Here is a 22,177-nt window from a genome sequence, read left to right as displayed (position 1 = left end):
CAGAGGTTGAGAGGCAGAAAAGGCTTTTGATAAAATCCAACATCCACTCATGTTAAAAACTCTCAAAAACTAGGTATTGAAGGAACATACCTCAAAATAACAAGAGCCACCTATGACAAAGCCACAGCCAACATCATACTGAATGGTCAAAGCTGAAAGCATTCCCTTTGAAAACCAGTACAAGACAAAGATTCCCTCTCTCACCACTCCTATTCAACATAGAGTTGGAAGTTCTGGCCAGGGTTATCAGGCAAGAGGAAGAAATAAAGAGAATTTAAATAGACAGGAAGTCAAATTATCCCTACTTGTAGATAACATGTTCCTAGAAAACCCCATAGGCTCAACCCAAAAGCTTCTTAAGCTAATAAACAACTTCAGTGAAGTCTCAGCATACAAAATCTATGTACAAAAATCAGTAGCATTCCTATACACCAATGATAATCAAGCTGAGAGCCAAATCACAAACAAACTCCCATTCACAATTGCCACAAAAAAATAAATAAATAAATAAAATGTTTAGGAATACAGCTAACTAGGGAGGTGAAAGATCTCTCCAAGGAGAATTACAAAACAGTGTTCAACTAAATCAGAGATGGCACAAACAAATGGAAAAACATTCCATGCTCATGGATAAGAAGAATCAATATAGTTAAAATAGCCATACTGCCCAAAGCAATTTATAGATTCAATGTTATTCCTATTTAAACTACCACTGACATTTCTTAAAGAACTAGAGAAAACTATTTTAAAATTCATGTGGAACCAAAAATGGGCCCCAATAGCCAAGGCAATCCTAAGAAACAAGGACAAAGCTGGAGGCATCATGCTACCTGACTTCAAAATATACTACAGGGCTATATTAATCAAAACAGCATGGTACTCGTACAAAAAGAGACACAGAGACTAGTGCAACAGAATAGAGAACCCGGAAATAAGACTGCATACCTACAACCATCAGATTTCTGACAAACCTGATGAAAACAAGCAAGGGGGAAAGAATTCCCTATTTATTATTATTAATAATAAATGGTACTGGAATAACTGATTATAGGCAAAAGATTGAAACTGGACACCTTCCTTATACTATATACAAAAAATAACTCAAGAGGGATTAAAGACTTAAATGTAAAACCCCAAACTATAAAAACCCTGGAACACAACCTAGACAATACCATCCTGGACAGAGGAACAGGAAAAGATTTCATGATTAAGATGCCAAAAGCAATTGCAACGAAAGCAAGAAGTGACAAATGGGATATAATTAAAGTAAAGAGCTTCTGCAACACAAAGAAAGTATCAACAGAGTGAACAGACAACCTACAGAATGGGTGAAAATTTTTGCAAATTATGCATCTGACAAAGATCTAATATCCAGATCATGTCCTATGCAAGAATGGAGCTGGAGGCCATTATCCTTAGCAAACTAAAATAGGAACAGAAAACCAAATACAGCATGTTCTCACTTATACGTGGGAGCTAAATAATGAGAACACATGGACGCATAGAGATGAACAACATACACTGGGGCCTTTTAGAGGGTGGAGGGTGGGAGGAGGGAGAGGATCAGGACAAATAACTAATGGGTACTAGGTTTAATACCTGGGTGATGAAGTAAATTGTACAACGAACCCCCATGGTATAAGTTTACCTATATAGCAAACCTGTACATGTATCCCTGAACTTAAAAGTCAAGAAAAAGGCAGTAGAATCTTATTTTACCTCAAGATACTTGTTTGTTTAATCAGAATAGTTTTAAATAATTTAAATAGCTTTAAACAGGCACATGTTCTCCAATTTCTCCCAGGGTCCTTTAATATTCCACCTACCCCCCCCCCCACCGCTTCACTTTGCATATTTACATCACTTGTCTACTCCTAAAGGCATTGGAATTTATGCTTCTTGAACAAAAACTACACTTCCTTTCTGGTAATAACATCTGAATCTTGCGTTATCTAGAACAAATATCACTACTAATTCAAAACACATTATGGTTTACCCAGAAAGAGTGTTGCTCCATTTGCTCTCCCACACTCTGTTCTTTCATCTACAATAACATTAAAGAGACTCTTATAATTACGTTTATAATATGTATCTCTACCCAACCATACTGCCAGATTCCTCAGGAGAAGTCGTCTACAAATTTCTATAAGCATACTATCTATCAGGGAGCTGAGCTGGGTAAAAATTTGTTGCAAAAATGATCACTGTTTTGCAGGTGACACAGCAGTTTCAAGTTGGTTAAGCATATTCAATGGCATAGATTTTGTAAGGAACAACACCACAAGTAGAGTCCTGGTGTTGTATGACTAGTATTTTCACAGATCCCCACACTACCAGGGTTTCAGAAGCAAAAGACCCATCATTCCTTTGTTCTAGTAACCTTATTCACTGCATGTAGCTGAGTCCTCATATCACAGAGCTACTGGAGCTGAACATCAGTTCACTCCAGATGACCTTTGTGGTGGAGACCACAGCAATGAAATATAAACATACTCTCCCTCACCTTCTAAGTAGGATCCTGTGAACAATTTGGCCTGAGTTCATTGTTGTACTTCCAAGGGCAATGGAGAGAAATGAAGAGGTAAGCCCCAAGAATGGGTAGATGGTTCTAAGGAAAGAACTAGGGGTACCTGGAGAATAAAATATTTGGGAGTAAAGAAGTCAAAGGTTAGGAGGGCAAAAGGGGAAACAGAATCCACTGTGTCACATGGGACTTGGTGAGGAGCATGGCTCAAGAGAATTTTTAAGAAATTTTACTGTATGTGGAGCTGTTTAATTTTCTGCCTCACTCGTCCCCTGGAGAAGGCCTTTTTGTAGAAAACTCCATGAATCTTTCAAGCTTTAGGAGTCAGGTCTGTGTTTGTTTACATTGTGTTTACATGTTGCAGTGTTATGTAAAGGAACAGCAGAAAGGCTCAGGGCCATTTGGTAGCGTATTTACTTATTTTCATGTTCAATCAAACTTAAGAATTATTGTATCAGGTATTAAAGCAGAGGCCCAGAGAAACTACTTGATTTGTTGAGTTGCTTTCAAACGAGAGAAGTCACTTTTTTTTCAGGTGTTAAACTAGAGCCCCATGAAAATAAAGAGAAAGAAGTAAGATCCTCCAAGATGTAAGAAATATGTTATAAACAAGGTAATTTAAGGAAAAAAAATCTTTGAGTGGAAGTTGAAAATTTCAGCCATGAAGAAGAAAGTTGCTCTTCTGTATTGTGGAATTTATAATCCATGTTTCATCATCCCCTTACATCCATTCCCCTCAATCAAAAGGAAAAGCAAATTATATAGATAATAAAACTCTTCATGATACACTGAACTATTTGTTTTACTACTTTTCTCCAGTCCATCCATTTTTGAATCAAGTTAAGCTCATAGCGGAGACATACTGATACCAATATTTTTTGAAATCTTTCATTTGGTAAGTGATTTTCTTCTTCTTTTTTTTTTTGGAGACAGAATCTCACTCTGTTGCCTAGGCTGGAGTGCAGTGGCAGAACATTGGTTCACTGCAACCTCCACCTCCTGGGTTCAAGCGATTCTCCTGCCTCAGCCTCCCGAGTAGCTGGGATTACAGGCATGCCCTACCATGCCCAGCTAATTTTTGTGTTTCTAGTAGAGACGGGGTTTCACCGTGTTCGTGGGGCTGGTCTCTAACTCCTGACCTCAAGTGATCTGCCCACCTAGTCCTCCCAAAATATTGGGGTTACATGCATGAGCCACCACACCCGACTGATTTTCTTCTTTTAAACATTAGAGACCATAGCGTGGCTGTGTAAAGAAGAAATATTTTTCCACTGTAACTGATTTTTTTTTTTTTTTTTTTTTTTTGGAGAGATGGAGCCTCCTTCTGTGGCCTAGGCTGGAGTGCAGTGGTGCAATCTCAGCTCACTGCAAGCTCCGCCTCCTGAGTTCACACCATTTTCCTGCCTCAGCCTCCCGAGTAGCTGGGACTACAGGCGCTCGCCACCACGCCTGGCTAATTTTTTGTTTTTTAGTAGAGACGGGGTGTTAGCCAGGATGGTCTCAATCTCCTGACCTCGTGATCCACCCACCTTAGCCTCCCAAAGTTCTGGGATTACAGGGGTGAGCCACCGCGCCCGGCCAATAATGTGCTTTTATAAGTGGTTCAAAGAGGTAAGGAGAAATACTCTAAGGAAGACAAGTACCCTCTGAAAGGCAGGAAGTGACCAAACATTTGAATCAGTCATGAACTAGCTGAAGGTATATTATGGTATGTATACATTTAAGGATAGTGGTCTAAAGTATTCATCAGTGTGTTGATTGTTATGTGTCTGACTTCCTCCATCTCTGCCATCAGCTGTGTGACTGCTCAGGGCATTCAATCTTTTTGAGTCCCTAACTTTGCAACTATACTATGTTCATGCCTTGGAAGAGTCAATATTGAGATATTAATTCTTCCTAAACTGTACTATAGATGTAATGCTATCCTATTAATATCCCAGCAAGTATTCCTATAGAAACTGACCCGTTGAATAAAAAATGTGAGTGGAAATGCAAAGGACCTAGTATAACCAAAACAACCTTGAAAACAAAGAACAGAGCTAGAGGAATCAAACTACCTGATTTCAAGGCTTAATTGTAATCGGGATAATACTGGTATAATTATATATTAAACAAAGAACAGAACATAGCTTATAAATATATATCCATAAAATATATAAATAGCAAGAACATTTGTACTGTATATGTGTATATGTACATCCATGAACATGCACCATGATAAATAAGAAAAGGATAATTTCTCAAAAACTGGGGCTGAACAATTAAATATCTATATTTAAAAAGTAAAACTGACCCTTACCTAATGCCATATGTAATAATTAACTAGATATTGATCATATGCCAAAACATCTATTTCTAGAAGAAAATATAGTATAAAATCTTTCTGATCTTGTGGGAGGCAAAGATTTCACAGACAGGACACGAAAGACATGAACCACACAATTAAAAAATGGATAGAGTGGGTTTCATCAGTTTCTGGCACTCCAAAGGCACTATTAATAAAAATGAAAAGACAAGTCACAGATTAGGTGGGATTATATAACATATATATACACATATATAATACTAAATAAAATATATAAAATAATACGATTATTTTAAAAACATATTGATACTTGATTAAAAAGTTAGACACGGACTTATCAAATAACCCAGAAGTTCCATTGTTAAATGTTTACCCAAGAAAGCTGAAAGCAATATATTGATATTTGGTGTATTCATTAACAAGATATTAGCAAGAAAAAGAAATGAACTATACACACGTGGATGAATCTAAAAAATATTAGGCTTAGCAACAGAACCTAGCCACAAGAGAGTTCATATTGTGGCTCCATTTATATAAGGCAAAATTAATCCATACTGATAAAATTAAACAGTGGTTGCCTGGGGCGAGGGGAAAGGAGAGGTACTGGCTGCAAAGGGGTATAAAAGAAACTTCTTGGGTGACAGAAATTTTCTATGTTGTAACTGAGATGGTGGTTACATGGGTATATCTATGTGTCAACTTATAGACCTATACACTTAAATTGGTATATTTTGCTGCATACAAATTTTAATTTATTAAATTTTATGTTTAAAAATGTAGCCACACTGCATTTCAATCCAGTGAAACACAGGAAATAAACTTATCACTACTAGACTTTCAGTCTTAAAGGTGAGTTGACTATGTCTTACACATTCTTGAACTCACTGTTAGTACCACTCAATGGATATTTGAGCCAGACTCATGCTTAACTCAAGGTATTTCAGAGCAGTTGCCCTTTACTTTTATGGTGTTAAATGATGCTAGAGGAACTAGGATACTAGTTTTTAGTTTTCCAAAATGCCATGGGTTTTTGTAGGTCAAAGATTTTTTTTTCATCATATGTTACGCACATTCTCTGATGGAGTCTCCATGCTAGGCTGTTCTGTTCAAGGTAAACTAACACCATCGTGAGTCTACTGTAATTCTTGGAGAAGCTATTTTCACTAGAAGTGTCAGTGGAGGTTTTACCTTTTATGCTACATACTGTTTACCCTTAAGGATAAGGGAAAAATGTCACTTTTATTTAGAAAATATCCTTCGCAACTTCACAGACTCTGATTATTAAATTCACATTTGCTATCTATATATTCCTTCATTGTATTTTTAGCAAGAGTGAGGAGCCTTAGAGGTGTTTCATTACTTTTGTTACCTTCATATAACTAACAATTTAGGACACTTTCCCACCCAAACAAACTGACAGCTGCTGGCATTGTGGACTTGATTTAAGAAATGTTGTACTTGGTGTAGTTAAAAATTATCCAAACAAGTTATTTTTGCTGAATGGCCATTCCTAATGTTGTGATGAACTATTCAAGCCATCAGCTTCTCTATTGCTATAGTCTATCTGGAGGAAAAAAACTCTTCATTTATCCCTAGGGAAGCTTAACTGACTTGCTAATTTTTATGTAAGGTAGTAAGATGTACCCTATAAATATATATACCTACTATGTATGCACAAAATTTAAAAAATTACAAAAAGAAAGAAAATATCGACAAAAGTTAACAACTTTTTATTGGGAACCCCTTCTATGTCTGATATTCTACTGGATGGCTGATCAAAAAATGGGTACAACATGGCCCCATGTGTAGAAACCAGATCTGGGTCTCTGCAGAGTTTAGGTAAAATAGATTTGGATAATGTTGGATATACCCACATGACTTGAAGTCTGTATAGGAAATCTTACAATTAGATTAATTCTGTAATTACTCCTATTTTCTATTCAGGCTATCACAATGATACTGATCTGATATACAAATAACTGAACTGGGAATGAGATATTCCAAACAGTAGTTTGTATCACTTACTTGTCACATCACATACCTATCCCCCAAGCTAGAATGTGGGGTCTGTCATGGCGGAAACTGCATCATTTATTTCTATATCCACAGCCTTTAACAAAGTATCTGGCAAGGAAATAGCATTAAACTGACATTGCTGAATCAATGAGTGCTTGATTTTAATTCTAAGCCATAGAGTTATATATTGAAGTTCTTAATCTTTTCTAATTCATGGACTCCTTTGAGAACTGGAAGAAAACTGTATCTTTACCAGAGACAAATGCACAGAATATAGTATTATTAAGGTTATTTTAGGGGGTACCCTGAATTCCATTTTTGATCTATATGCTTATAATTTTATACAGAAATTTTAAAAGTCAGTATATTCCTGTCTGAGAACTAATAATCTAGCTTTCTAATTTATATATTCATAGTTACCCTTCACCTGTTAAATCTTCAAAAATTTCTTTTGGAATAAAAAAATGCTCTTGAAGACTACTGTCCAAATTATACTAGTTCCATTGCCAGTTCTGCCACTAGCCACCTGTATGACTTTGGATACGTCCCAGAAGTAATCTGGGCTTTAGTTTCAAACCTGTAAATTTAGGAAGCTGAACTAAAATGATTTCTAATGTTCCTTATGGCTCTGATATTCTCAGTTCCAAAGCATCGGAGTTCCTCTGATGAAGAAAGGAGTATGTGTAATGTAAATAATGACTTTACAATCTGCTATGAGGGGGAGGCATGAAGCATTAGATTTAATGATTCAAAATGACTTAAATCAACTCTTTGCAGATATCTGCAGGAGTCTAAGAATCAGATCTACAGCTTAGACATATACCAATTTTGAGGGCCCCCTAGATTTTCAGTTCTTAAGGAAGCAAACGGTCTTTCTCCCCATAGACCACTGGCTTTTAACATAATATAACTATTCAGAATATCCCATCACCCAAAATTACTTCTGATATCCAAGTGTAAAATAAATTAGCTGTTCCCAGGCAAGAACAGTTGAGCTGAGCTTTTGACATTCACAGCAAAAGAGAATTATGAATTTGAGTTTGGGGCAAGGCATGCAACAGAGAGAGGGAGACACCATTCCAAAAAGGGAGACTAGAAATCAACCCTGTTTTCGAGTTTCTAGAAAATAAAACTTGGGCAAGAACAGACACCAGAACCAAGGATGATACATTCTTTCCGTGAGACTAAATTCTCTTCTTGACCTCAGATATAATATCCTATGACATCAGTGCATGTAGAGAAGTATTCTGTTAATCTTTTAAAAATGCCTCTTAAATCATTTCATTCCTCACTCCAAAATCCCAAGTGTTTTACCACTCACCAAAAGAATAAAGTCTAAGCTTCTGTCTGTGTACATAAGGCCAACCCACCATCTGATCTCAACGGACATTAATTTTTCCTGTTATCCCCATACTGAGTGACCTGTTTTAGACAAGTTAGTCATCCATGTTCTGCCAACATATCCAAACTTGACTTCTTCCATGTCATGTTCAGATCACTGTCCTTTCCTTCAATATCCTCTTAAATGGAGTTCCAGTTCCAGTAATGGGAGACAAGGAACCTTCCAGTAATGGGAGACAAGAAACCTAGGTTAAAATGTAGCTAGATAAAAGTATACGGGGACATCCATTTGAAGGTATCACTGAGTTTTTTAAAAAAGAGTGAAGAATTACAGGCCAATATCTGGGAGACAAAGAAAAACCAGGTAACTGAACTTGCTTTTACCCAGGTTATCTGCCAGTTCTGCAAGACTGCTGAGACACTGAGCAGCTCTTCAGAGCTTTTGACAGTCAAAGCAAAAAAGAAATATGAATTTGAGTTCAGAGCATACAACAGAAGGAGAAGAGGGAGACTTACCAAAAGGGGTGGACTAGAAATCAACCCTGAAATCGACCACCTTACAAAAAGGGGTGGACTAGAAATCATGCCCGTTTATGAGCCTAAAGTCCAGGTATATCAATTCCAGTCCTAATTGGGTAAGATGATCTGATGACTGTGGGAAACAAAAATGAATCTTCTGCAAAGAAAGGTAAGACAGAAAACAAAATTTTACGTTCACATCATCTCTAAGTCTTTCATATACTATACCCTGAACCCAATTTAAAAAATTACCAGCTACTGAGGAGCGAGAACATTTTACAAAGCCAAGAAAAACAACATATGATAGAAATAAACCCATAAGAGACCTTCATAATAGACTCATAAGACATAGATTTTAAGTTAACTATCTAAGTTAAAAAGATAGATTGGGATTTTCTCCAAAAATAGGAAAGGAGTACTCATTAAAATCCTAAAAATGAAAAATAAAGCAACTGGTATTAAAGAGATAAAATTAAAAGCAGATTAGACAGAACAAAAGGGCGATTTAATGAATTTCAAGAAAGGTCAGAGAAAATATCAAGAATGAAGGATCAATATTTAAAAAGGCAAAAAAACACAGAAAAAGATGGACAAAAGGAATAGGAGGCAAAGGAGTATAAGAAGAATGCAGTGGGAAAAAAATATAATGTATCTGTAATTACAACCCCAGAGAGACACAAGAAAATGTAATGGAAGCAGTATTTTAAAAATCAAATGGCTGAGAATTCTACAAAACTGAGGAAATGTATCATTACAAATTTACGAAAAGTATGAACTCTGAACATGATTAACGCTATGAAAACCCACTAAAACACATGTAAAAAGTTATCAAAAGAAAAAAACTTAATGATTTTTTTTTTTTTTTTTTGCTTTCAGTTTATGGGTACATGTGCAGGATGTGCATGTTTGTTACATAGGTAAACTTGTGTCATGGGGGTTTATTGTACAATTATTTCATCACTCAGGTACTAGGCCCCATACCCAATAGCTATTTTTTCTAATCCTTTCCCTCCTCCTATCCTCCACCCTCCAATAGGCCCCAGTGTCTGTTGTTCCCCTCTTTGAATCCATGTGTTCTAATCATTAGCTTCCACTTATAAGAACATGTGGCATTTGGTTTTCTGTTCCTGCATTCGTTTGCTAAGGATAATGGCCTCCAGGTGCATCCACATCCCTGCAAAGGACATGTTCTCATTCTTTTTTATGGCGGCATAGCATTCCATGGTGTATATGTACTACATTTTCTTTATCCAATCTGCCATTGATGAGCATTTAGGTTGATTCTATGTCTTTGCTATTGTGAATAGTGCTGCAATGAATGTACATGTGCATGTGTCTTTATGGTAGAAAGATTTATCCTTCTTTGGGTATATACCCAGTAATGGTGAGATTGATAGGCCTGAGAGTAGTCCTGTTTATTGCTCTTTGAGGAATCACCACACTGCATCCACAATGGTTGAATTGATTTATACTCCCATCAACAGTATATAAACATTTGCTTTCTCTGCAACCTTCACAGCATTTTTTAATTTATTTTTTTATTTTTTAATAATAGCCATTCTGACTGGTGTGACATGGTATTTCATTGTGGTTTTGTTTTGCATTTCTCTAATGATTAGGGATGCTGAGCTTTTCTTTATATATGCCTTTTGACTGACTGTATGTCTTCTTTTGAAAAGTGTCTGTTCATGTTCAAAGTGATTATTTTTAAAAGCTGAAGGAATAAAAGACAACTCAATTTCAAATAATCAAAAATAGAATTGAAGCTAAGTTAAACAGAATTAATCACAGACGCTATAATTGCCAATCTAATATTCTACAATCAGCAAATATTTTCCCTGAAAAAAAATAAATGTAAAAGAAAATATTTTTACACTCTATATGTTGAGAGGGAAATGTATGTATAGCACTAAATGCCCACATCAAAGTTAGAAAAATAAAAACAGAAATGTTATTATCAAAGAAATAGTACAGGAATTTCCTTAGGCAGAAGAAAAAAATTATCCCAGGGAGAAGCTCAGAGATACAATAAATGAAGAGCAACCTAAAGAATAAGTGTATGGGAAATTGAAATAAATATTCACAGTCACAAATATCAGCAGTAATGGATTGTGAGGCTTAAATATATTTTTAATTAATATACACCCCTAAACAATAGTGTAAGTCAGAAAGGAGGTAAAAGGACTTAAAGAATTTTAGGATTCTTAGTCTCAGGGAAGAGAGAAAAACAGAAACTTATAACAAACATTAAGGCAAGGACACATACTATGACAGCTATTTAAAAAAGTAAAATTATGTACAAATAATAAGCTAATAGAGGATGAAAGCATGTAATGAAAAATTAATCCAGGCAAAGAAAAGAGAGAAAATGCTGAACATCATCAAATATAGATTGAGGATGTGAAATTAAAACCACACATATCAGTATTTAGGTTAAATTTCAAGATGTTAAATTTCCAAATGTTAACACAATCACAATGTTTAAAATATTAAATTCAACTATATGCAGTTTCAAGAGACACCTCAAAGATATAAAGATACAGAACATGAAGGTAGAAGGGTTAAAAAATATCTTGAAGAAAACTAAACAAAAGGAAACAAAAGGAAGCTTGTATAGTTATAGTAAACAGGCAGACTGTTAGATAAAAAGCATTAATAGAGATAAAGAAGATCATGTTATACAAGAAGACCTAACTATTCTAAATATATATTCACCTAATGCAAGAACACCCAGATTTAGAAAGCAAGTTCTTAGAGACCTTCAAAGAGATTTAGACTCCCATGCAATAATAGTGGAAGACTGTAACATTCCATTGACAATATTAGACAAATAATCAAGACGGTAAATTAACAAATATAATCAGGTCCTGAACTCAACACTGGGTCAAATGGACCTGACAGACATCTACAGAACTCTCCACCCAGAAACAACAGAATATACAATTTTTCTCATCGCCATATGGCACATATTCTAAAATCAATCACATAATCAGAAATAAAACTCTCTTCAGCTAAATGGAAAAAATCGAAATCCTATCAATCTATCTCTTAGACCACAGCATAATCAAATTAGAAATTAAGACTAAGAAATTCACTCAAAACCATACAATTACATGGAAACAAAATAATCTCCTCCTGAATTACTTTCGGGCAAATAATGAAATTAAGGCAAAATCAAGATGTTATTTGAAACTAATGATAACAAAGATAGAACATACCAGAATCTCTGGGACACAGTTAAGGCAATGTTGAGAAATTTATAGCACTAAATGCCCACATCAAAGTTGGAGAATCTCAATTTAACAACCTAAGGTCATAATGAAAAGAAATAGAGAACCAAGAGCAAACCAACCCCAAGGCTAGAAGAAGACAAGAAATAACCAAAATCAGAGGTGAACCGAAGGAGACTGAGACATGTAAAATCATTCAAAAGATCAATGAATCCAGGAGCTAGTTTTTTTTTTAATTAAGAAAATAGACCACTAGCTAGACTAATAAGAAAAAAAAGAAGATTCAAATGAACGCAATCAGAAATGACAATGGGGGTAATACCACTGACCACATAGAAATACAAACACCAGAGAACATTATGAACACCTTTATGCACATAAACTAGAAAATCTAGAAGCAGTGGATAAATTCCTAGACACATACACCCTCTGACAACTGAAGAAGGAAGAAACTGAATCACGGAACAGACCAATGACAAGTTCTGAAATTGAAGCAGTAATAAATAGCCTACTAACCAAAAAAACTTCAGAACCAGACGACCTCACAACTGTGTTCTACCTGATGTACAATGAAGACATGATACCATTCCTGCTGAAACTATTCCAAAAATGCTAAGGAGAAGGGGCAGGGCCAAGATGGCCTACTAGAAACAGTGGTGATCAGAGGCTCCTATGGAAAAGAACCATAATTAGCATGTGAATACTTCACTAGCAACCAAGGTGTCCAGGTTCTCTCATAAGAACTGACTAGGTGGTTGGCATGATCCATGGAGAGGAAGGAAAGGCAGTGTGATACAGTGGCCCACCTGAGAGCCACACAGAGCAGGGGAGATCCCACCCCACGGCCCCCAGCCAAGGGAGGTGGTGCGGGATCATGCTACCCAGCCAGGGAAACCGTGCTTTTTCCACAGAACTTTACAACCCACTCACAAACCCATGCCAGCAGGTCCTAGGATCCCGAACTTGGAGCCCTGCAGCCTCTCAGCTGGAACCTGCCTAAGCCTCCTGAGCTCCTGAGGGTAGAGAAGACCAGCACCACAGCTGCAGCTGCCTGCTAAGTCCTTTGAGCTCCCTGGGGGAGGGGCAGCAGCCAGCACTTGGACTCATAAATGCCTAACATACTAAGCTCCCTGGGTGGGGGAAGGGCAGGGTCCATCTCTATAGCTCCAGGCCACGCATTTACCCTGCTGGAGCCAGGAAGGCTGGATGGCTTGGTCCCAAGAGGTGTCCCCCACAGTCCAAAACACTGGTTGTGGCAGACTGCGGCCAGACTGCCTCTACAGGCCTGACCCTGACCCATCTTTCCTCACTGGGTGGGGTTTCCCTGCAGGAACTCCAACTCCAGCCACAGGCTTATGGACAGAACCTTGATCTCCAAGGCCCTGAGCCCCTAGAGGGAGGGGTGACCACAGACTCTGTAGACCAGCAGACTTACCCTTCCTCCTGGGAGTTCCAGACAAGTGGGTTTCACCCCCAGTGAAGCACACCCCCCTCCACCAAGAGATAGCCAAGTACTTAATTAAATGGGTCCTGTTCCCCATACCACCCAGCTGAGTGAGACTCTCTGATAGTGGTTGTCAGACAGCCTGTACAGGAATGATCCTACTAGCATCAGGTTGGTGCCACTTGAGGTCAGAGATCCCAGAAGGAGGAGGCACCCATCTTTGCTGTTCTCCAACCTCCTTGAGTGACATCTCCAGGCATGGCAGTGAACCAGATGAATAGGGCCTGAAATGAATCCTCAGAAAACCTTAGCAGTCCTACAGAACAGAGACCTGACCCTTCAAAGAGAAACAAACAAAGCAACAACAACATCAACAAAAAAGTCCACACAAAAAGCCCGTCCAAAGCAGCAGCCTCAAAGATCAAAACTAGACAAACTCATGAAGCTGAGAAAGAATCAATGATTAAATGCTGAAAACCCAAAAGGTCAGCCTGCCTCTTCTCCAAATAATTGCAGTGCCTCTCTAGCAAGGATGCAGAACTGGAGGGAGTATGAGATGGATGAATTGATAGAAGTAAGTTTCAGCAGTTGGGTAATAAAAAACTCTGCTGAGGTAAAGGATCATGTTCTAACCCTATGCAAAGAAGCAAAGAACCTTAATAAAAGGTTAACGGAGCTACTAACTAGAATAATCAGTTTAGAGAGGAACATAAATAATCTGATATAGCTGAAAAACACAGCATGAGAACTTCATGAAGCATACACAAGTATCAAGAGCTGAATTGATTAAGCAGAAGAAAGTATATCAGAGATTGAAGATCAACTTACTGAAATAAGACATGCAGACAAGAATAGAGAAAAAAGAATAAAAAGAAATGAATAAAGCCTTCATTAAATATGGGACTTCATAAAAAGAACAAATCTCTGATTGGTTAGAGTGCATGGAGGAGATGGGGATATTGGACAGATGGTAGAAAACACACTTCAGGATATTATCCAGGAGAACTTCCCCAACCTAGCAAGACAGGTCAACATGCAAATTCAGAAAATACAAAGAATACCACTAAGATACTCCACAAGAAGATCAACCCATAATCATCACATAATCAACACATAATCCTCAGATTCTCCAATGTCAAAATGAAGAGAAAACTGTTAAAGGCAGCCAGAGAGAAAGGTCAGGTAACCTACAAAGGGAAACCCATCAGGCTAACAGCAGACCTCCCAGCAGAAACTCTACAAGCCAGAAGAGACTGGGGGCCAGAATTGAAATATCTTAAAGAAAATATTTTTCAACCCAGAATTTCACATCCAGCCAAACTAAGTTTCATTCACAAGCAAAAGAGAAACAAATTCCTTTCCAGACAAACAAATGTTGAGGGATTTTTTTTTACCACAAGGTCTGCCTTGCAAGAGCTCCTGAATGAAGCACTAATATGGAAAGGAAAAACCAGTACCAACCACTGCAAAAACACACCCAAATATAAAGACCAATGACACTCTGAAGAAACTGCATCAACTAGTATGCAAAATAACCAGACAGCATCATGATGACAGGACCAAATTCAAACATAACAATACTAACATTAAGTATAAATGGGCTAAATATTCCAATTAAGAGACACAGACTGGCAAATTGGAAAGAGTCAAGACACATCAATGTACCGTATTCAGGAGACCCATCTCATGTGCACAGATGTGCATGGGCTCAAAATAAAGGGATGGAGGAAAATTTACCAATCAAACAGAAACCAAAAGAAAACAGGAGCTTCAATACTAGTCTCTGAAAAAACACACTTTAAACCAACAAAAATCAAAAAAGACAAAGACAGGCATTTTATAATGGTAAAGGAACAATTCAACAGGAAAAGCTAATTATTCTAAACATATATGCACCCAATACAGGAGCACCCAGACTCATAAAACAAGTTCTTAGAAACATACATAGACACTTAGACACACAATAATAGTGAGAGACTTTAACACCCCACTATCAATACTAGACAGATCAGAGAAAAAGAAAAGTAAAAAGGATATTCAGAAATTGAACTCAACTCTTGATCAAGTGGACCTAATAGATATCTACAGAACTCTCCACCCCAAATCAACAGTCTATACATTCTTCTCAGTGCCACATGGCACTTATTTTAAAATTGACCACATAACGGGAAGTAAAACACTTCTTAGCAAATACAAAAGAAGTGAAATCATAACAGACTCTCACACCACAATGCAAACAAATGAGAACCCAGGATTAAGAAACTCACTCAAAATCACACAGTTACATGGAAATTGAACAACCTGCCCTTCAATGACTCCTGGGTAAATAATGAATTTAAGGTAGAATCAAGAATTTCTTTGAAACCAATGAGAACAAAGATACAATGTATCAGAATCTCTAGGACAGCACTAAAGCAGTGTTAAGTGGGAAATTTACACCACTAAATGCCCACATTAGAAAGCTAAAAGATTACAAATATACACCATAACATTACCAATTAAAAGAGCTAGAGAGGCAAGAGCAAACTAATCCAAAAACACCAGAAATAACTAAGATCAAAGCTAAACTGAAGGAGATAGAGACATGAAAAACTCTTCAAAGAAATCAATGAATCCAGGAGCAGTTTTTTTGAAAAAATTAATAAAATCAATGGCTAGCTAGGCTAATAAAGAAGAAAAGAGAGAAGAATCAAATAGACACAACAAATAAAAGATGACAAAGGGGATATCATCACTGACCCCACAAAAATACAAGCTACCATCAGAGAATACTATAAACGCCTCTGCACAAATAAACTAGAAAATCTAGAAGAAATGGATAAATTCCTAGACACATACACCCTCCCAAGACTAAACCAGGAAGAAGTTGAATTCCTGAATAGATCAATAACAAGTTCTGAAACTGAAGCAGTATTTAATAGCCTACCAATCAAAAAGAGCACAGATTCAGATGGATTCACAGCCTAATTTTACCAGAAATACAAAGAGTAGCTGGTATCATTTCTTCTAAAACTATTCCAAACAACTGAAAAAGAGGGACTCATTTTATGAAGCCATCATCATCCTGATACCAAAACTGGGAAAAGACAGCAACAACAACAAAAGGAAAACTCCAGGCCAATATCACTGATGAACATTGATGCCAAAACCCTCAATAAAGTACTGGCAGACTGAATCCAACAGCACAACAAAAACTTCTCCACTACGATCAAGTCAACTTCATCCCTGGGATGCAAAGCTGATTCAACATATGCAAATCAATAAACATTGTCCGTCACATAAACAGAACCAAAGACAAGAACCACACGATTGTCTCAATAGATGCAGAAAAGGCCTCTGACAAGATTCTACATCCCTTCATGTTAAAAACTCTCAATAAACTAGGTATTGATGGAACATATCTCACAATAATGAGAGCTATTTATGAAAAACCCACAGCCAATATAATATTGAATGGGCAAAAGCACTCCCTTTGAAAACCAGCACATCACAAGGATACCCTCTCTCACCACTCTTATTCAACATATTATTGGAAGTTCTGCTTAGGGCAATCAGGCAAGAGAAAGAAATAAAGGGTATTCAAGTAGGAAGAGAGGAATTCAAATTGTCTCTGTTTGCAGATGACATGATTTTATATTTAGAAAATCCCATCATCTCAGCCTAAAATGCCTTACACTTATAAGCAACTTCAGCAAAGTCTCAGGATACAAAATTAATATGCAAAAATCACAAGCATTGTTTTACACCAACAACAGACATGCAGAGAGCCAAATCATGCATGAACTCCCATTCACAATCACTACAAAGAGAATAAAATATATAGGAACACAGCTAACAAGGGATATGAAGGACCTCTTCAAGGAGAACTACAAACCACTGCTCAAGGAAACAAGAGAAGACACAAACAAATGGAAAAACACTCCATCCTCATGGATAGGAAGAATCAATATTGTGAAAGTGGCCATACTGCCCAAAGTAATTTATAGATTCAATACTATTTCCATCACACTACCATTCACATTCTTCAAATAATTAGAAAAACTACTTTAAATTTCATTCAGAATCAAAGACCCCGTATAGCCAAGACAATCCTAAGCAAAAAGAACAAAACTGGAGGTATCACACTATCTGACTTCAAACTATATTACAAGGCACCAGTAAAAAAAACAGCATGCTACTGGCACCAAAACAGACATATAGACCAATGAAACAGAACAGAGACCTCAGAAATAACACCATACATCTACAACCATCTGATCTTCGACAAACCTGACAAAAGCAACGCGTAAAGAATCTCCTTTTCAACAAATGATGCTGGGAAAACTGGTTAGCCATATGCAGAAAACTGAAACTGGATCCCCTTCCTTACACTTTATACAAAAATTAACTGAAGATGGAATAAAGACTTAAATGTAAAACCCAAAACTATAAAAACCCTAGAAGAAAACCCAGGCAATGCCATTCAGGACATGGGCATGGGCAAAGACTTCATGACGAAAATGCCCAAAGCAATTGCAACAAATGTCAAAACTGACAAATGAGATCTAATTACACTAAAGAGCTTCGGCACAGCAATAGAAACTACCATCAGAGTGAACAGGCAGCATACAGAATGGGAGAAAATTTTTGCAATCTACCCCATCTGACAAAAGGCTAATATCCAGAATCTACAAGGAACTTAAACAAATTTACAAGAAAAAAACTAACAATCCCATCAAAAAGTGAGCAAAAGATATCAACAGACCCTTCTCAAAAGAAGACATTTATGCAGCGAACAAACATATGAAAAAAAAGCTCAATATCACTGATTATTAGAGAAATGCAAATCAAAACCATAATGAGATACCATCTCATTCCAGTCAGAATGGCTATTTAAAAGTCAGTAAATAACAGATGCTGGCGATGCTGTAGAGAAATAGGAATGCTTTTACACTGTTGATGGGAATGTAAATTAGTTCAACCACTGTGGAAGACAGTATAGGATTCCTCAAGGATCTAGAAACAGAAATACCATTCGACCTAGCAATCTCATTACTGGGTATATGTCCAAAGGAATATAAATCATTCTACTATAAAGGCACATGCACATGTTTGTTTATTCCAACACTGTTAACAGTAGCAAAGTCATGAAAGCAACACAAATGCCCATCAATGATAGACTGGATAAAGAAAATGTGGTACACATACATCATGGAATACTACAAAGCCATAAAAAGGCCTGAGATCATGTATTTTGCAGGGACATGGATGAAGCTGGAAGCCATCATCCTCAGCAAACTAACACAGGAACAGAAAACCAACCACCAGATGTTCTCATTCATAAGTGGGAGTTGAAAAATGAGAACACATGGACACAGGAAGGGGAACGACACACCAGGACCTGTTGGGGGTTGGGGAGCAAGGGAAGGGAAGCTGGAGGATGGGTCAATAGGTGCAGCAAACCACTATGGCACACGCATACCTATGTAACAAACCTGCATGTTCTGCACATGTATCCCAGAACTTAAAGTTAAAAAAAAAAAAAAAAAAAAACTAGGAAGCCCTCCCTAACTCATTCTGTGTGGCCAGAATCATCCTGATACCAAAGCCTGGCAAACACACACACACGCGCATGCACGTATACACACACAAACACACACAACTTCAGGTCAATATCCTCAATGAACATCAATGCAAAAATCATCAACAAAATACTGGCAAACCAAACCTAACAGCATATCAAAAGCTTATCTACCACGATCAAATAGGCTTTATCCCTGGGATGAAATGTTGGTTAAACATACACAAAGCAATAAATGTGATTTATCACATAAACAGAACTAAAGACAGAAAGCACATAATTATCTTAATAGTTGCAGAAAAGACTTTACATTAAATTGAACACTTCTTCATGTTAAAAACTCTTTAAAACTCATGATAAACTAGGTATTGAAGGAACGTGCCTCAAAATAATAAGAGCCATATATGGCAAACCCACAGCCAATATCACACTAAATGGGCAAAACCTGGAAGCATTCCCCTTGAAAACTGACGCAAGACAAGAATGCACTCTCTCACTCCTACTATTCACATAGTATTAGAACCTAGAGAGAGCCATCAGACAAGAGAAAAAAATAATGGGCATCCAAACAGGAAGAGAGGAAGTCAAACTATTCCTGTTTGTAGTTGACACGATCCCCTTTTATCTAGAAAATCCCATAGTCTTGGCTCAAAAGATTCTTAAGCTAATAAACAACTTCTCCAAAGTCTCAGGATATAAAATCAATGCAAAAATCACTAGCACTCTTATACCCCCAAAACAGTAAAGCCAAGAGCCAAATCAGAAATGCAATCCCATTTGCAACTGCCAACAATAAAACAAGAAGAACAACAGCAACAACAACAACAAACACAAAAACCTTATGAACACGTCCAAGTAGGGAAATGAAATATCTCCACAAGGAGAGCTGCGAAACACTGCTAAAAGAAATCAGAGATGATCCAAACAAACGGAAAAACATTCCATGCTCATGGATAGGAAGAATCAATATTGTAAAAATGGCTATACTGCCCAAAACTATTTATAGATTTAATGATATGCCTATTAAACTACCAATGACATTTTTAAAGGACTAGACAAAACTATTTTAAAATTCATGTGGAACCAAAAAAGAGCCCAAGGTAACCAAGACAATCCTAAGCAAAAAGAACAAAGTTGGAGGCATCATGCTACCCAACTTAAAACTGTAATACAGGGATATAGTAACCAAAAAAGCATGGTACTGGTACAAGAACAGACACATAGACTAATGGAACAGAATAGAAAACCCAGACATAAGATCACACACCTAAAACCATAAGATATCTGACACATGAGACAAAAACAAGCAATGGGGAAAGGATAACCTATTTAATAAATGGTGCTTGGAAAACTGGCTAGCCATACGTAGGAAACTGAAACTGGACCCCTTCTTTTAGACCTTATAAAAAATTTACTCAAGAGGGATTAAAGACTTCACAGAACTAGGAAAAACTCTTCTAAAATTCTGATGGAACCAAAAAAGAGCCCAAATATCCAAGGCAATCCTACGCAGAAAGAACAAAGCTAGAGGCAGCATGCTACTCAACAACAAACTATACTACAGGGCTACAGTAATCAAAACAGCATCGTACTACTACCAGAACAGACACATAGACCAATGTAATGGAATTGATAACCCAGGAAAAGACCACACATTGACAACTACCTGATTTTTGACAAGCCTTACAAAAAGAAGCAGTGAAAAAACGATTCCCCATTCAATACATGGTGCTGGGATAACTGGCTAGCCATACACAGAAGATTGAAACACTAGACCCCTTCCTTACACAACATACAAAAATTAAGTCAAGATAGATTAAAGGCTTAAATGCAAAACCCAAAACTATAAAAACCCTGGAAGACAACCTAGGCAATACCATTAGGGACATAGGCATGAGCAAATATTCCATGATAAAGATGCCAAGAGCAATTGTAACAATCAAAAATTGACAAATGGGATCTAATTAAACTAAAGAGCTTCTGTAAAACTATGAACTATGAACAGCAAAAGAAACTATGAACAGAGTGAACAGACAACCTACAGAATGAGAGAAATATATTTCAAATTATGCATCAGACAAAGTCCTAATATCCAGCATCTCTAAGTAGCTTAAACAAATATACAAGAAAAAAAAAACCATTAAAAATTAGGCAGAAGACATGAAGAGCCACTTTTCAAAAAATGACACACATGCAGGCAACAATCATATAAAAGCAAACTCAGCATCACTGATCGTCAGCGAAATGCAAATCAAAAAGACAGTGAGATACCATCAGTCAGAATGGCTACTATTAAGTGTAAAAATAACAGATCCTGGTAAGGCTGTGGAGAGAGAGAAATGCTTATACACTGTTGGTGGGAGTGTAAATTAGTTAAGCCATTATTTAAGATAGTGTGGTGATTACCTAAAGGCTCAAAAAGAGAAATACCATTCGACCCACAATCTTATTACTGGATATACACCCAAAGGAATATAAACTGTTTTACCATAAAGACACATGCACACATATGTTCACTGCAGCACTATTCACAATAGCAATGACATGGAATCAACCTAAATGCCCATTAATGATAGACTGGATAAAGAAAATGTGGTACATATACATCATGGAATACTATGCAGCTATAAAAAAGAAAGAGATCATGTCCATTGTAGGAAGATGGAAGGAGCTGGAGTCCACTATCCTTAGCAAACCAATACGAGAACAGAAAATGAAATACTGCATGTTCTCACTTACAAATGGGAGCTAAATGATGAGAACACATGAACACAGAGGTTAACAACACATGCTGTGGCCAATTTGAGGGTTGGTGGTGGGTAGGAAGAGGGAGATGATCAGGAAAAATAACAAATGGGTACTATGCTTAATACCTGGGTGACAAAATAATCTGTACAACAAACCCCCATGATTCAAGTTTAACTACATAACAAACCCGCTGTATTAGTCTGTTTTCACACTCTTATAGAGATACTACACAAGACTGGATAATTTATAAAGGAAAAATGTTTAATTGACTCCCAGTTACACATAACTGGGGAGGCCTCAGAAAACTTACAATCATGGCAGAAAGGAAAGCAGGTACCTTCTTCATAAGGCAGCAAGAGAGAGAAGAGCCAGCAGGAGAAATGCCAGACACTTATAAAACCATCAGATCTTGTGAGAACTCACTCACTATCATGACAACAGTAGGGGGTAAAGTGCCCCTATGATCTAATCACCTCCCTCCATCAACACG

The sequence above is a fragment of the Macaca nemestrina genome, chromosome 6, assembly GCF_043159975.1.
Source record: "Macaca nemestrina isolate mMacNem1 chromosome 6, mMacNem.hap1, whole genome shotgun sequence".
Classification (NCBI taxonomy): domain Eukaryota; kingdom Metazoa; phylum Chordata; class Mammalia; order Primates; family Cercopithecidae; genus Macaca; species Macaca nemestrina.
The sequence above is the reverse complement of the archived record's forward strand: the minus strand, read 5'-3'. Positions refer to the sequence as shown.